The following is an 18,027-nucleotide window of genomic DNA, read 5'->3' as shown; positions in this document are numbered from 1 at the left end:
TCACAGCTATTTGTAAGGCCTCCCCAGACAGCCATTTTGCTTTTTTGCATTTCTTTTCCATGAGGATGGTCTTGATCCCTGTCTCCTGTACAATGTCACAAACCTCATTCCATAGTTCATCAGGCACTCTATCTATCAGATCTAGTCCCTTAAATCCTTTTCTCACTTCTGCTGTATAATCATAAGGGATTTGATTTAGGTCATACCTGAATGGTCTAGTGGTTTTCCTTACTTTCTGCAATTTAATTCTGAATTCAGCAATAAAGAGTTCACTATCTGAGCCACAGTCAGATCCCAGTCTTGTTTTTGCTGACTGTATAGAGCTTCTCCATCTTTGGCTGCAAAGAATATAATCAATCTGATTTCAGTGTTGACCATTTGGTAGTGGCCATGTGTAGAGTCTTCTCTTGTGTTTTTGGAAGAGGGTGTTTGCTATGACCAGTGTGTTTTCTTGGCAAAACTTTATTAGCCTTTGCCTTGTTTCATTCCGTATTCCAAGGCCAAATTTGCCTGTTACTCCTGGTGTTTCTTGACTTCCTACTTTTGCATTCCAGTCCCCTACAATGAAAAGGACATCTTTTTTGGGTGTTAGTTCTAAACGGTCTTGTAGGTCTTTATAGAACTGTTCAGCTTCAGCTTCTTCAGGGTTACTGGTTGGGGCATAGACTTGAATTACTGTGATATTGAATGGTTTGCCTTGGAAATGAACAGAGATCATTCTGTCGTTTTTGAGATTGCATCCAAGTACTGCATTTTGGATTCTTTGTTGACCATGATGGCTACTCCATTTCTTCTAAGGGATTCCTGCCCTCAGTAGTAGATATAATGGTCATCTGAGTTAAATTCACCCATTCCAGCCCATAAGGTCACTCTTGCCATCTCTTGTTTGACCACTTCCAATTTGCCTTGATTCATGGACCTGACATTCCAGGTTCCTATGCAATATTGCTCTTTACAGCATTGGACCTTGCTTCTATCACCAGTCACATCCACAACTGGGTATTGTTTTTGCTTTGGCTCCATCCCTTCATTCTTTCTGAAGTTATTTCTCCACTGATCTCCAGGAGCATATTGGGTACCTACTGACCTGGGGAGTTCCTCTTTTGGTATCTTATCATTTTGCCTTTTCATGCTGTTCATGGCGTTATCAAGGTAAGAATACTGAAGTGGTTTGCCATTCCCTTCTCCAGTGGACCACATTCTGTCAGACTTGTCCACCATTACCGGCCTACCCTGGGTGGCCCCACACAGTATGACTTAGTTTCATTGAGTTAGACAAGGCTGTGGTCCTAGTGTGATTAGATTGACTAGTTTTCTGTGATTATGGTTTTATTGTGTCTGCCCTCAATTTTTGCCAAATAAGTGTTGTTTTTAAAGTATAAAACTTATTCAGTTGCATAAGCATCACAACATAGCAATGGAACTACTAGATATTTATTATGGGTTAGAAACTCTGTGGAAAAAAGTTTGCATGATACTAAGAAAGTTCTGGACCATAAGGTTCTAAGAAAACTGCACCTAGAGTAATTCTATTCCAAGATGCTACCAATGAACTGATTGTTAATCACCCTGGCAAGCCATTGATTTCAAAGTGCTTCTAATTGCCTAATGCTGATAGAAATCCTGAATTTTTGCTTCTTGTGTGTTCTTTTCTGTCACCAGTGAACTTTATACTCCAGGTATAGTCAGTGCATTAGAAAGACCAAAGAACTGAGCTTTCCTTCATCAAATCAGAGAAAATGTACAAATATGCCTTTTCTCTGCTAATGATTGTTTATACTATAGCATCAAAGTTTTTTGAGATTTACTGTTCTGTTCTTAGTTGCTCAGTCATGTCTGACTCTTTGTGACCCCGTGGACTGCATGCAGCTTGCCAGGCTCCTTTGTTCATGGGGATTCTCCTGGCAAGAATATTGGACGGGGTTACCTTACCCTTATCCAGGGGATCTTCCCAACCTAGGGATCAAGCCCAGGTCTCCCACATTGCAGGTGGATTGTTTACTGTCTGAGCCATCAGGGAAGTCCTGAGAGTTATATATGTTCAAACAAATGTGCAGCATTGATTGAAATCTAACCATCCTTCAGAAATCCAAAATATTTATTATGTTAAGCAGTAAGTTTTCTCTAATATACATCTAGAACAGTGCCTTTTCTACATCTAGTAATTATAGGAATGGGAATTTAATGAACTTACTAACTGGTATCAGAATTCTTTTTCAGTCAGTTCAGTTCAGTTCAGTCACTCAGTCATGTCCGATTCTTTGCGACCCCATGAATCGCAGCACACCAGGCCTCCCTGTCCATCACCAACTCCCAGAGTTCATTCAGACTCACGTCCATCAAGTCGGTGATGCCATCCAGCCATCTCATCCTCTGTCGTCCCTTTCTCCTCCTGCCCTCAATCCCTCCCAGCATCAGAGTATTTTCCAATGAGTCAACTCTTTGCATGAGGTGGCCAAAGTACTGGAGTTTCAGCTTTAGCATCATTCCTTCCAAAGAAACCCCAGGGCTGACCTTCAGAATGGACTGGTTGGATCTCCTTGCAGTTCAAGGGATTCTCAAGAGTCTTCTCCAACACCACAGTTCAAAAGCATCAGTTCCTCGGCACTCAGCCTTCTTCACAGTCCAACTCTCACATCCATACATGACCACAGGGAAAACCATAGCCTTGACTAGACGGACCTTAGTCAGCAAAGTAATGTCTCTGCTTTTGAACATACTATCTAGGTTGGTCATAACTTTTCTTCCAAGGAGTAAGCATCTTTTAATTTCATGGCTGCAGTCACCATCTGCAGTGATTTTGGAGCCCCAAAAAATAAAGTCTGATACTGTTTCTACTGTTTCCCCATCTATTTCCCATGAAGTGATGGGACCAGATGCCATGATCTTCATTTTCTGAATGTTGAGCTTTAAGCCAACTTTTTCACTCTCCTCTTTCACTTTCATCAAGAGGCTTTTTAGCTCCTCTTCACTTTCTGCCATATAGGTGGTGTCATCTGCATATCTGAGGTTGTTGATATTTGTCCCAGCAATCTTAATTCCAGCTTGTGTTTCTTCCAGTCCAGCGTTTCTCATGATGCACTCTGCATATAAGTTAAATAAGCAGGGTGACAATATACAGCCTTGACGCACTCCTTTTCCTATTTGGAACCAGTCTATTGTTCCATGTCCAGTTCTAACTGTTGCTTCCTGACCTGCATACAGATTTCTCAAGAGGCAGGTTAGGTGGTCTGGTATTCCCATCTCTTTCAGAATTTTCCACAGTTGATTGTGATCCACACAGTCAAAGGCTTTGGCATAGTCAATAAAGCAGAAATAGATGTTTTTAGGAATGGAAATTATTCATAGAAATACTTGAATGAGCTTAGATTGTTGTCAGTAGTCCAGCTCATTAATTTATGATTATGTAGTTAGAAGTATAGAAATAACATTTTTTTGTTATAGAAGAATAAGGAAAACAGAAATGGGGGAACTGATGAGTATACAAGATGGGACAAAGGACAAAAATCACATGTGTGATTCCGAAAAAAAAGTTGTAGTTAAAGTGGCTCAGATATCTTCATGTGGTGGAGAATCTACAGTATATTTTAGGAATGATAATGTCTAAGTATTTGTATGGGCATAATCTATAACAACTTTTCACACATTCACAATTATAGAATTAATTCTTATTTAAAGATGAATGATAAAAAATGCTTTTTCCTTTTCTTTCTTTATCTATATTTTTTATGCATGCTGAAATATGAGTTCATATATAGAGGGGAGAAATAAAATATATAAGCATTGGTAGCTTTGAATTCAAGGAATTTATATGACATTTGATCGATCATACTTTCCTTAATATTAGTGCACTGAAAAAAAATCACTTGTGTCTGTTTTGTCATCACTTTAACTCTAGCAGCTATTGCATTGTCTGGCACATTGTAAAAATGAAGTTAAATTAAATAAATATTACACATTGTCAGTAATATTTGCAGAGTAGTCAAACCCTCAGCTGCCATATATATATTCCAGAATACAGTACTATTTATATACCTTTTATAGTACATGCAATGTAAACCAATTTCTCATATTTAAAATACAGGCGAAGCTTCTGGTAGTCATGACAAGATTTATTAATCATTACATCTCTAATTAAAGCAGTGCCTAACATCAGTGGGTTCTTTATCAACATTACTTTATTGAAATTAAATGGAGGGGAAAAAAGAATGGGATCATCCCACCCATTGGCCTTTGACTTCTATCCTATTTTTCATAGTTTTTGAGGTACTCATTGTTTTCCAATTATTTTGAGCCTGTGTGCTTTAAACTATTAAAGAACATTATTAAAACTTTAAAAAAAATATGGTATTTGATCTGCAATATGTTTAAAAATTAATCTGTGCATCAGTAATTTAAAATCATGTTGCTAACAAAAATTAATCTTTAATCATGGAGAATTTTTGTTATTAAAAGTGAATTTATTTTCTTTAAATGTAGTATTGATTTTAGAAATATATTTTGCATTGCAAATTTATATTATTAAGCAATAAACATTACTATGAATAGCAGAATGCCAAGCTCTGAAAATTATTCTTAACTGTAAACAATATCTCTCTCCAGGTCTACACATAACCTCTTCAAACCTCCAAAGGAAATATTACACCCCCCAAAAACAGTATGGTTTCAATAAAAATAATGGTCATCAAATCAATTATTTAAGATTATCACTTCCTTATTTTAGTTTAGTTCAGTTCATTTCAGTCAGTCAGTCATGTCTGACTTTTTGTTTCCCCATGGATTTCAGTACACCAGGCTTTCCTGTCCATCATCAACTCCCACAACCTACTCAAACTCAAGTCCATAGATTCAGTGATGTTATCTAACCATCTCATCCTCTAATGTCAGCTTCTCCTCCTGCCTTCAATCTTTCCCAGCATCAGGGTCTTTTCCAATGAGTCAGTTCTTTGCATCGGGTAGGCCAAAGTATTGGAATTTCAGCTTCAGCTTCAGTCCTTTCAATGAATATTCAGGTCTTATTTCCTTTAGGCTTGACTGGTTGGATCTCCTTGCAAGTCCAAGGGACTCTCAAGAGTCTTCTTCAACACCACATTTCAAAAGCATCAATTCTTCAGCACTCAGCTTTCTTTATAGTCCAACTCTCATATCCATACATGAGTACTGGATGCAACTGCTGCTGCTAAGTCACTTCAGTCGTGTCCAACTATGTGCGACCCCATAGACGGCAGCCCACCAGGCTCCCCCTTCCCTGGGATTCTCCAGGCAAGAACACTAGAGTGGGTTGCCATTTCCTTCTCCAACGCATGAAAGTGAAAGGTGAAAGTGAAGTGACTCAGTTGTGTCTGACCCTCAGTGACCCCATGGACTGTAGCCTTCCAGACTCCTCCATCCATGGGATTTTCCAGGCAAGAATACTCGAGTTGGGTGCTGTTGCCTTCTCCCTGACTACTGGACAAACCAGTGCAATTCTTGCTCTGTCAAGGAAGTTCCAGGCCCCACAGCAGATTTCCCAGCCTGGGGATCTGGCAAAGGGACTGAAAACCCCCAGGGAATTTGACTTTGGAGGCCAGTGGGATTTGATTACAGAACTTACACAGGGCTGGGGAAACAGACTCTTGGAGGGCACAACCAAAATCTTTTGCACACTAGGGACCCAGGAGTAAGAATAAGTGTCCCCACAAGAGACTGACTCAGGCTTAACCTGTGAGTCTCTAGGAGTCTCTGGCAGAGGCATGAGTTGGCAGTGGCCTGCTGCAGGGTCAGGGCTGCTGAGTTCAGCAGTGGGTATACAGGACCTTTTGAAGGAGGTTGCTGTTATCTTCATTAACTCCACCATAATTTGGTTTCAGGTCAAATAACAGAGAGGGAATATGCCCTCCCCATCAACAGAAAATCAGATTAAAGATTTATTGAGCATGGCAGCCACCCATTTGATCAAGAACCAGTTTTCCCCACAGCCAGTCTCTCCCATCAGGAAACTTCCATGTCTCTTATCCTCATCCTCAGAGGGTGGACAGAATGAAAACTACAATGACAGAAAATTAATCAAACTGATCACATGCACTACACCCTTGTCAAACTCAAAGAAACTGTGAGCCATGCTGTGTAGGGCCACCCAAGACAGATGGGTCATGGTGGAAAGTTCTGACAAAATGTGGTCCACTGGAGAATGGAATGACAAACCACTTCAGTATTCTTGCCTTGAGAAGCCCATGAACAGTATGAAAAGGCAAAAAAGATATGACTTTCTAACTTACAATGTATAATTTTTCTGATACATAAAATTCCAACCAAGTAAACTAAATTCTATGTATTTTTCCCAGGCTTGTGCTTACTCATGCTTTATATAACATGTTTAAAGGGTTACTTTTCAAGTAAAAGAAACTGAAGAATTTGAGTAAAAGTGACAAATTATTATAACACATTTATATAGTCATCACAAAAAAGCAGAAACAATGCCTTTAATTTCCTCAGCTTTAACATAATAAAACATAATAAGTTAGTGAACAAGGTAAATACTTTACTTCTTTTCCTGGAGTCAGGAAAAGTTGAAAGTTTAGATTTTCATTTTTGATTATGTCTACACTTTTTAATTTCTATTATATTTATGATTATTCTAAATGGACTAGAACATATTTTAATTAGTTACATATTTCAGGTGTATACCATTATGATTTAACATCTGTATTCGCTACTTGCTGATCACCACCACAAGTCTGGTGACCATTCATCATCACATAGCTGACCTTCACTCCTTTTGCTCACTCCCAACTTTGTTCCCCTCTGGCACCACTAATATGGTTTATCTATGAGTTTCTTTTTGCTTTATTTTGTTTATTTATTTGATTTGCTTGCCTTTTAGATTCCACCTTTGCATGAAATCATATGGCATGCATCTTTCATCCTGGGACTTACTTCACTTAGCACAATACATTCCAGATTCATCTATAATGTCACAAATGGCAATATTTCATCCTTTTCTAATGGCTGTCATATTACATTATAAATGTATACCATATCTTCCTTATCCATTCATCTATCCACAGACAGTAGGTTATTTCCATATTTGCTGCTTTGCAAACAATGCCATAACGAATGTAAGCATGCACATATCTTCCTAATGTAATGATTTTACATTGTTCACATACCCAGAAGTGGAATACGTGGGTCCCATAGTAGTACTATTCTTAACTTGCTGAGGAAGTCCCAGACTGTTTTCCATACTGGTTGTACCAGTTTATAATCTCACCATCAGTATTCAAGTGTTCCCTTACTCCATATCCTTGCCAACATTAGTGATTTCTTGTCTTTTAAATAATAGTCAGGCCTGGCGTGCTGCGATTCATGGGGTCGCAAAGAGTCGGACACAACTGAGCGACTGAACTGAACTGAACAAGTATGAGGTGATATCTCAATGCGGCTTTGATTTGCATTTCTGTAATAATTAGTTATTTTGAACATCTTTTCATAAGTTGTTGCCCATCTGTATGTTTTCTTTGGAAAAAAATGTCTGTTCAGATACTCTGCCTATTTTTTAGTTGAGTTAAATTTTGTTATTTTTGAGTTGTGTGAATTATTTGTGCATGCTGAATATCAATGCCTTGCATGCATGCTAAGTTGTTTCAGTTGTGTCTGACTCTTTGTGACCCTATGGCTTATAGCCTACTAGGCTCCTCTGTCCATGGAGTTTCTCCAGGCAAGAATACTGGAGTGGGTTGCCATGCCCTTCTCCAGATTTATACCTTATGAAATATATAACTTGTAAATATCTTCTCCTGTCCATGAAGTTGTCTTTTTGTTTTGGTGATGGTTTCTTTTGCTGTGCAGAAGCTTTTGATGTAGTCCCATTTGTTACTTTTGTTTCTGTTCCACTTGCCCTTGGAGTCAGGTTCCATAAACATTGCAGAGTCAGGGAAGTTACTGTGTACATTTACTTCTAGGATTTAAATGGTTTCCAAGTCTTTAAATCAATTTTGAGTTAATTTTTGTGTATGTAAGAAAGCGTTCTAGTTTGGGGCTTTTTTGTATGTAGTTGTCCAGTTTTCCCAACACTAATTATTGAAGAAATTATCTTCTGTCCATTAAAATTTTTATGCCTTTATTGTAAATTAATTATTCATATATATGTGGGTTCATTACCAAGCTCTAAATTCTGTTTCATTTATCTATGTGTTAGTTTTTCTATCAGTGTCATACTATTTTGATTATTACTGCATTGTTTTAGCTTAAAATCAGAAAGTATGATACCCTCATCTTTGCTCTTCTTTTGCACAATTTTTTCAGAATTGTATTTCAGAATTTTTTGTGGTAACACAAAAATTTTAGAATTATCCATTCTATCTCTAAGAAATATGCCACTGGAATTTTGATAGAGATTGCATTCAATCTGTAGATTGATTTGAAGAGTATTTTTTTCTAGCTATTATTTATTTGTTTATAGGTATTTTCATGATATGAATTCTTCCAATCCATGACCATGAAATATCATTACACTTACTTGTATCCTCTTCAGTTTTTATCAGTGTCTTGCTATTTTTAGTACATAGGTCTTTTACGTTCTTGGTTAAATTTGTTCTTTTTTTTTGTTTTTATTTTTTATGCTATTGTAAATCATATTGTTTTCTTAAATTATCTTTATTATATATAGGAAAGCCACAGAGATTTGGATATTGATCTTGTATCCTCTAAGGCCTGCCTGTATATGTTACACACACTGGTTGATGGACTGTCAGTTGCTGGGAGTGAGACCCTGCCAAAGCACAGGATTGGGCTTTCAAAGTGGCAGTCACCAGTGCTGGCATTAGCAAGTTTTCCTGAAGTTGCAATAATAGCTTCTCCCAAGGTCTCAGTCTCTGAGGCACATCCCAGCTGGTTCCTGCCCCTCCAGCAGACACTCCAAGATTAGAACATGGGCCACCTTCATCTATAGTCTGTGCACTTCTTATATTGGTGTTTGCACTGGTTTTAGGCTGAGTGGGTTTACAAGTAGGTTTTTCATTTCCTGTAGTTTTGTAGTTGTCCTGGGAGCATCAAATTCCCCAGTGGTTTCAAGTTAGGTGTTTGGGTCTCAAGGGAAATATCCATTATTTTGTGATCCCTCCCAAGTGTGGACCACCATAGCTAGAGTATGGGATTTTCTTTGGCAAGACTATATCTCTGCTCTTCCTAACCATCTTGGTGCTGTACTTTTACCCTTTTACTTTTCAATGAACAATGGAGATTCATTCAGTATTCAAGTTCTTTTCTGGAAGAATAATTCCATATGTAAATTTAGATTTGTTGTGTCCTTGGGAGGATGGAAATGCAGGATCTTCTCACACTGCTATCTTGAACTCTTAAGAGTTCAGAAAACATTTAATACTTTATATACCTTCTATATATTTACATTTATTTTTTCCTTTTCAATTTATTATTGCAAATTAGTCAGTGGGTATTAAAAGAGGAAGATTAGGAAATGGGAAATAGATAGCATCATGTATTTGATCCTTCTCATGGCAAATATATTCATATTTTTGTCTTTCAGATATTAATATCCATGTATTTACATATATATTCATGCTACAAGAAAAATCAACCTTCAGCTATTCCATCCTAGAGAATAAATATATATATATATGTATATACATACATATATATAAATAAATAAATGCAAGTATTAAAATATGTATTTATAACTTTTTAGGCTTTAAAAACAATATACTTTCTGTTGCAATGATTCAGCTTTGTCATTGTAATGGGAAAGCAGCTCTAGATAGCAAAAAGCAAATAAATGTGACTATGTTCCAATAAAACAATTTTCAGAAACAGGTTGTAGACAGAATTTTGCCCTTAGTCTGTAGTTTGTCAACCCTAGTCTAGATGGACACAAAAGGAAAGTGTTCAGTTTAAATATTTAAACTGAGTCTGCTATGTGACTTTGGGCTGTAAGGAAAGCACTTATAAAATGAAAATAACAATTTAATATAGTTATATTGAAAACTGCTGTATTTCATTTGCCCTCTCCTTCTATAAGGGAGAATAAAATATGTCAGGAAGCTGTGCTCCTCAGAGATCATTAGTGTTAACTCAGCACATGTAAAGGTCTTTGAAGGAATGTTTCATAGGCACAATCATTCTTTTGGTCTTTATTTGCATAATATTTGCCCTCAATCTTACAGAGGTTAGATTTTCAAACACTATACAATAAGGATTATCATTTCCAGAAAAGATTTTAAAAATCCCTTCCCATAAAATTTTAATGAATAAAACTGTTCCTAAAGATAAGGTACTGGAACATTAAAAAAAAAAAAGTGGGAAAGGAACAATTATCTGCAACCTTGGTCTGTATTATTCTAGTTTAGAAAAATATTTTCTTAAGTTCTTAGCAACTTGTTTAATGCTACAATATTCTTTGTGATGAATAGTATTAAATCTTATTAAGTTTGCGTTTGAGGAAGTGACTTGAGATGGAAACAATATTTATTTTTGGTAAAATCAACTCTATCTCCAGCCATATAAGTGGTAGAGACTCACTGTTAAGACTGTATATATATTCGTTGAAATATGCTTTTTTAATTAGCTGTTAGAAATTTGCTAGGAGGGAATAGCTTAATTCTGATTCTTCTATTAATGCAAATGTGTGAATACATATATAGTTTCCCAGGTAGCATTAATGGTAAAGAACCTGTCCACCAATGCAGAACACCTAAAAAATGCAGGTCTGATCCCTGGGTCAGGAAGATCTCCTGGAGGAGGGCATGTCAACCCTCTCCAGTATTCTTGCCTGGAAAATCCCATGCACAGAGAAGCCCGGTGGACTATGGTCCATAGGATCGCAAAGAGTCAGACACGACTGAAGCAACTTAGCATGCACATACACACCTATATAATTATAGTTATACTGAATATATCATTGAATAAATATATAGATATTAAAAATTTATTGAAAGAAATCCAAATGTATTTGCTATGAGAACGGTCAAACACAAGATGTTAACTCTATTTTTCATTTACTCTACATAATTCTAGTCTTTTAATGCCACACTGATAGTAATTTACTATACAAATGATTAGGACAACAAAACAAAAGAAAGCAAATACTCCTAGTCTCTCATTTCTTAATATTCATTAAATAAACACATGACAAAGCTTCTAGTTAGTCAGCATCATGAGCTGAATGATAATTGTGCTTGGAGAAATATACAACATTTCCTTTGAAACTTTAAATAGAAAGAGAACAGTACTTGGCACTTAATCAAAACAATGGTAACACATAGTGATTCTTATTTGGAGAACACTTCAACTAATCCAGAAACATAGCTATCTAGGGATACCATTTCCATTTCAAGAGACAAACCAGTGTTTTCATGGATGTTTTATTAAATCATGTTATTTCTAATATCATAGAACCAATGAAATAGTATGAAACTTTAATGATGTTGAACAAGTATTACTAACATGTATATTCACAAATCTACATCTTGTTAGCAGTAAATTCATTCACTGAAGCCATTGCCATTTTTGTTTGCATTGTTATATATTAATTAAATATCAATATTAATTACTTGCTAATATATACATTTGTTTGGGTCCCCCCAGTCACCCCTAGATACAGCAGTTCTGGTTTCCATGTAAGTTGGCCTTTATTTTGTTAAACTTCCAACACATATCTCCCAGAAGCTTTGTTTAGGAGTGAAATCTTGTGTTATAGGGCAGTGTCCCAAGTCTGAACTCCAGGCTTGGTGTGTGTACTCAGTTGCTCAGTCAGTTCCAACTCTTTGCAACTCCTTGGACTGTAGCTCTCCAGGATCCTCTCTCTATGAGATTTCCCAGGTAAGAATACTGGAGTGGGTTGCCACTTCCTTCTCAGGAGATCTTCCCAACCCAGGAATTGAACCTTCATCTCCTGCCCTGACAGCAGGATTCTCTACCACTGAGCCACTAGGGAAGCCCTGTCCCTATATATAACCCAATCCCAAATGTCAGTGTCCCAATATTTCCCTCTAATGGCCCTGATTGATTTCAGAGAATTTTCTAGTCTGATGAATTGAACCTTTGGATTCTCTGCCATTCTTAATAATTAGATTAGGTCATATGGCTTTCTGTTTGGTTAGTCTTCCAGCTGCAGCATATTAGTCCCAGAGCCTTATGGCACTTACACTTTGCTCTAATTTGTTGCTTAATTATTCTAAACCTGTCATTTTATCTAAGTGTATCAACATTGCCTATTAACAGCCACCCATTTCTGCATTGCTTATATTTTCTATTTCCTCCATACCCCTCAAAGACAAGGGATGATGTTCAAACTAGAGGATCTTTTTACACCTCTGTTCCGTGACAGGTCACCCAGCTGCAAAACACCCTACAGGAATGGGACTGGTTGTCCTACTTTGTATTCTACTAGAGATGTGATCCTTTTTTTAATCCAGCTGAAGAATGACCTATTCCCAAACCAACATCATCGTTAGAGTTTGATTCCTAGGACTGTGTCATATGTCAAATGTACCAGATTATACTCTTTAATAGTAAAGTTTTGAGGATTATTGTGAAAGTGATTTATTGTGGACCAGAGAATTAAGAGAATAGGGGTGAAGAGCTAACTAAGAATGTCTTATTTGGAAAATAGCATCCTTTTGGTCCCACAAAGAAATTTCAGCACAGGCTTTTCATATTTTGAGACAAAGGAAGGCCTTTGCCCCATCAGTTAGTTAGACACTGACTATCAGGCAGTTAACTATCAGTCAGCTGCAGATTAACTGCCTAGACAAGTTAGGGCTTCACTTCTTAGGGTAGCTTTTCCAGCTTTTCTAAAGAGGGGGCATCTGTACCCCCAGCAGCCGACATTCACTGCATCTGAGGGATGGGTACCCAGCCAGTTGGAGCAGATCACACAATGTGCCCCAAAGCTTCCCTTTCTGAGAACTTGTTATCCATTGGATACAGGACCATGAAATCACCTCAAATGTTTTCATAAAAAGAAAATGGAAGAAAGAAGATGTCCAGTAAAATTTTCCAGACTTCAGAATGGATTTCAAAGATGTAAGTCAGTGGGAAACAGGAAAGTAACAACATAGAGTCAAAGATGAAAATAATTGTAAACACTAGTAATTAATTTTAAAAACTACTGCAAACTCTTGCTGCTGCTATTGCTGCTAAGTTGCTTTAGTCATGTCCAACTCTGTGCGACCCCATAGACGGCAGCCCACCAGGCTCCGCTGCCCCTTGGATTCTCCAAGCAAGAGTACTGGAGTGGGTTACCACTTCCTTCTCCAATGCATGAAACTGAAAAGTGAAAGTGAAGCCGCTCAGTTGCGTCTGACTCTTAGCGACCCCATGGACTGCAGCCTACCAGCTCCTCTGTCCATGGGATTTTCCAGGCAAGAGTACTGAAGTGGGGTGCCATTGCCTTCTCCAAAACTTTTGCTAAGTATGTAGAATTTTACATCACATTATTCTGATATTTCCCTTTATTTACATATTGTGATTATTATGACAGGTAATAATAGCAACTGTTTGCATTCACTGAATCACTGACACACAAGCAGTAAACAACATGCCTACCTCTGTGTTGTTTGCAGCAGAGGAACCTTTTATATAAAGAAAGATTTCAGTTGTAAATGGAAAACATTATTGATAAGTCCATGAATGGAGAGAATTTAGAGGGGTAAAAAGAAACCCAAAGGAAGAACAGATAATCCTACAGAGGAGGATGAAAAAATTCATTAAAAAATAAATGTAATTTGAAATATATGTTGAAAAATAGCTTGATACTTACGCAAGTCAAATTATTTGGAAAAAAAAATAAAATTTTTTCTAGGAAAACTTATCTCCATGATTAAGGAATTGCAGTCATTGAAAAAATACTAGCTTCCAATAATTCTGTAATTAACCTGAAAACTGTGTTGTTATAGTGGCCTCTATTTCTACTGTATATTTTCCTTACATTGACTTATTCATTTGTTTTTCAATACTGATATACAAAAGATATTTCAGCATGCTTATGTTTTAATGAGGTTTGGATTTAATGGAAACATTATTATAATTAATCAGTGTATTCAACTGATTTTAAAATTTTATACCCACTTTATGTGGTCATTCTCAGCATGGTAAGCAAATCCAGCTGGCCTTTGTCAACACTCACTGCAGAGTGAGAGCTTAGAAAATTATTTACAAGCCTGCTGTGCATTAAAATGCTAGCAAGCTCACAGAAGGGGCATATTTCTTTGTTGTTGGCCACAGAGAAACCACTGCAATTTCAGGGATTTTTAATCTGAGCTCTGATATTATTCATTCTTATTTCACAAGTAGATTCTCAGAACTAGTCTCTGTTTAAGATAAAATATAATAATCTTTCAGATTTTGCCCTTCATGATTTGTATAGAATTTGTATTTCTGTCTCAAGAAGGTTTGTTTGCAACTGATAAAGTTTCAATGATTTCATGAGAGGAAAATTGATGGTTATGTGTGAACAGGCACCAAATAACTAAAACAGCAAACTTAATTTATGAAATCACAATTATTTACAGTGTAGTTTGATGTGTACTTTTAATATTTTATCCCCAAATGCTGCACGAACTTGCCAGGGTGACAAACTGGCTCTTGTCTCTTATCATGTTGTTTACCACTTTATGGTTCCTACTGGATAACTTAAATTGTGTTCCTGACAGATTAACTCATAGTTGATATATCATATTTCTTATTCAAAAATTTTTTAAAAATAGTTAAAATAATCATAGAATGAAACTGACTGAACAAAAATTCCTACTCCTCTGATTAATTTTGTCAGAGATTTAAAAATTTTTCCTTGGATTTTGTGAACTTACTTTAGTTTACATGTTTTGGCTTAAATTGCCATTTCTCCTCATCTGAAACGCCTCATCTGCATGATTAAATCTACATGATACAATCAGAATAGGCAAATCCATAGAGACAGAAAGCAAATTTGTTGTAACCACAGAATGAGAGAGGTGGAAATTGGAGTAGTTACTTATCATGTAAGACAGTTTTCTGGGATGATGAAAAGGTTTGAAACTAGAGAGTGTGGTGTTTGCCCACAACTGTGCATTAAGTGAATACCATTGAACTGTTAACTTATAATATTTAATTATATGTTTTGTGAATTTCAATTAAAATATATGTATATGGAGGTTTATCAACTAATTCAATTAAAACTAGTTGTCTGAAAGGTTATTTCTCTTTACTTTTAACTTCTTTAGTTCCAATAGTCATGTTATTGAAAAAGTCAGAAGTCATTCTCATGTACAGCAATATTATTTTTTACATGTCTTTGACATCACTTTGTCAATCCACTTATATTTTTATCATATAATGCTATTCTCCTACCATTTCCCAGGGAGAATATTTTTGCTTATTTTTGACTTGCCTATTCTCTGTCATTTAGAAAAATCCTGTCACTCAATTTCCAGAATTCTAATCACTTCTTTGAATTTACTGTTTTCTTAAAATTAAGTTGTAAAAGTACCCATTCCTTCCTGTCATTCATATCTTATCATCTCTCTTTTCACATTAATCTAGGGACTCCTCTTTGTCATATGTGCTATTTTAAAATCAAATCTCTGCATTCTTGTAAATATGATATCTTTTGACAGAAGCTTTCATTCAAGAGTTCAAAGAAGTTCAAATACCTAAATAGAGTTATACATAATATAGCAGTTTATTTTTAAAAGATGCCTGAATTCATCAGATAATAGATCAATAAGATTTAATTGAATATCTATTACATACCTAATTTATGGAAGTCATGATCTTGGTAATTAACAAACTAGTAACAGGGCTAAGGCTGAAATAATGCAAACCAATTGCAGAAAAAATGTAAGTGCCTTTCAAAGTAGTTTTGCTTCTGAAATTATGCATTGATAAACATGATATTTTCAAGAAGGCAAATATGTTTATACATTTCAAATAGGAAACATTTTGCAAATTATCATTTACATATAAGAAATACATCCAGGGAGACACTTTGGAGGCCAGCTAATCACTAACTGTAATAGAGGGATAAGTGATGCAAATAACATTTCTAGGGGACCCACAAGGTGCTTATCTCTGTAACAGGGATCTTACCTATAAAATAAATTTACCTTTGGTGAACGTGGACTCCAGAGATTTTTTGTTTCATTTTTCACTTTTGCCATTTGCAAGGAACTTAATAAAATATAATCTAGCAATCCTAGGTTCCCTATTATTTTTCTCTTCAATCGAGATGAAGAACTTCTTGTACTTTAAAAAAAAAAAACAAACCTGTTTATTGTTAGAAATAAGCATATATCCAATGTGTACTTGAGCAAAAATATATTGAGAGTCTCTAGAATATAAACACTTGAGGACAAAATATTCCAAAAGCGTCTAACTATCTCTCCCTAGTAATGTATAAAGTTGGTATTGGGAAGTGTCTTTCAAAAACATCATCACTTATCATATATTCATCAGTTGAGTTCAGTTCAGGCGTTCAGTTGTGTCTGGCTCTTTGCGACTCCATGGACATCAGGACACCAGGCCTACCTGTTCATTACCAACTCCCAGAGTTTACCTAAAGTCATGTCCATTGAGTCGGTGATGCCATTTAACCATCTCATCTTGTCGTCCCCTTCTCCTGCCTTCAATCTTTCCTAGCATCAGGGTTTTTTCAAATGAATCAGTTCTTCACATCAGGTGGCGAAAGTATTGGAGTTTCAGCTTCAACGTCAGTCCTTTCAATGAACAATCAAAACTGGTCTCCTTTAGGATAGACTGTTTGGATATCCTTGCAATCCAAGGGACTCTCAAGAGTCTTTTCCAACACCACAGTTCAAAGCACCAATTCTTCAGTGTCCAGCTTTTTTATACTCCAACTCTCATATCTGTACATGTTACTGGAGAAGCATAGCTTCGACTAGACAGACCTTTGTTGGCAAAGTAATGTCTCTGCTTTTTAATATGCTGTCTAGGTGGGTCACAACGTTCTTTTAAAGGAGTAAGCGTCTTTTAATTTCATGGCTGCAATCACCATCTGCAGTGATTTTGGAGCCCTCAGAAATGAAGTCTTTCACTGTTTCCACTGTTTCTCCATCTATTTGCCATAAAGTGATGGGACAGAATGCCATGATCTTAGTTTTCTGAATGTTGAGTTATATGCCATCTTTTTCACTCTTCTCTTTCACTTTTATCAAGAAGCTCTTTAGTTCTTCTTTACTTTCTGCCATAAGGATGGTGTCATCTGCATATCTTAGGTTATTGTCATTTCTCCCCACAAACTTGATTCCAGCTTGTTCTTCATCCAGCCCAGCATTTCTCATGATGTACTCTGCATATAAGTTAAATAAGCACGGTGACAATATACAGCCTTGATGTACTCCTTTTCCTATTTGGAACCAGTATGTTGTTTCATGTCCAGTTCTCACTGTTGCTTCCTGACCTGCATACAGATTTCTCAAGAGGCAGGTCAGGTGGTCTGGTGTTTCCATCTCTTTCAGAAATTTCCACAGTTGATTGTGATCCACACAGTCAAAGGCTTTGGTATAGTCAATAAAGCAGAAATAAATATTTTTCTGGAATTCTCTTGCTTTTTCCATGATCCAGCAGATGTTGGCAATTTGATCTCTGGTGCTTCTGCCTTTTCTAAAACCAGCTCGAACATCAGGAAGTTCACGGTTTACGTATTGCTGAAGCCTGGCTTGGAGAATTTTGAACATTACTTTACTAGTGTGTGAGATGAGTGTAATTGTGCAGTAGTTTGAGCATTCTTTGGCATTGCCTTTCTTTGGGATTGGAATGAAAACTGACCTTTTCCAGTCCTGTGGCCACTGCTGTGTTTTCCAAATTTGCTGGCATATTAAGTACAGCACTTTCACAGCATCATCTTTCAGGATTTGAAATAGCTCAACTGAAATTCCATCACATCCACTTTGTTCATAGTGATGCTTTCTAAGGCCCACTTGACTTCACATTCCAGGATATCTGGTTCTAGGTGAGTGATCACATCATCATGACTATCTGGGTCGTGAAGATCTTTTTTGTACAGTTCTTCTGTGTATTCTTGCCACTTCTTCTTAA

The 18,027-nt window shown here is 36.5% G+C and overlaps 1 pseudogene; it reads right to left on the bottom strand.

Annotated features, from left to right (window-relative positions):
• Positions 1 to 211: 211 nt before the first annotated feature.
• Positions 212 to 987, bottom strand: LOC138422962 (craniofacial development protein 2-like; annotated as a pseudogene).
• Positions 988 to 18,027: the final 17,040 nt, after the last annotated feature.

This window comes from Ovis canadensis, chromosome 17, assembly GCF_042477335.2.
Source record: "Ovis canadensis isolate MfBH-ARS-UI-01 breed Bighorn chromosome 17, ARS-UI_OviCan_v2, whole genome shotgun sequence".
Classification (NCBI taxonomy): domain Eukaryota; kingdom Metazoa; phylum Chordata; class Mammalia; order Artiodactyla; family Bovidae; genus Ovis; species Ovis canadensis.
This window is presented reverse-complemented; position numbering and strand designations above follow the sequence as displayed.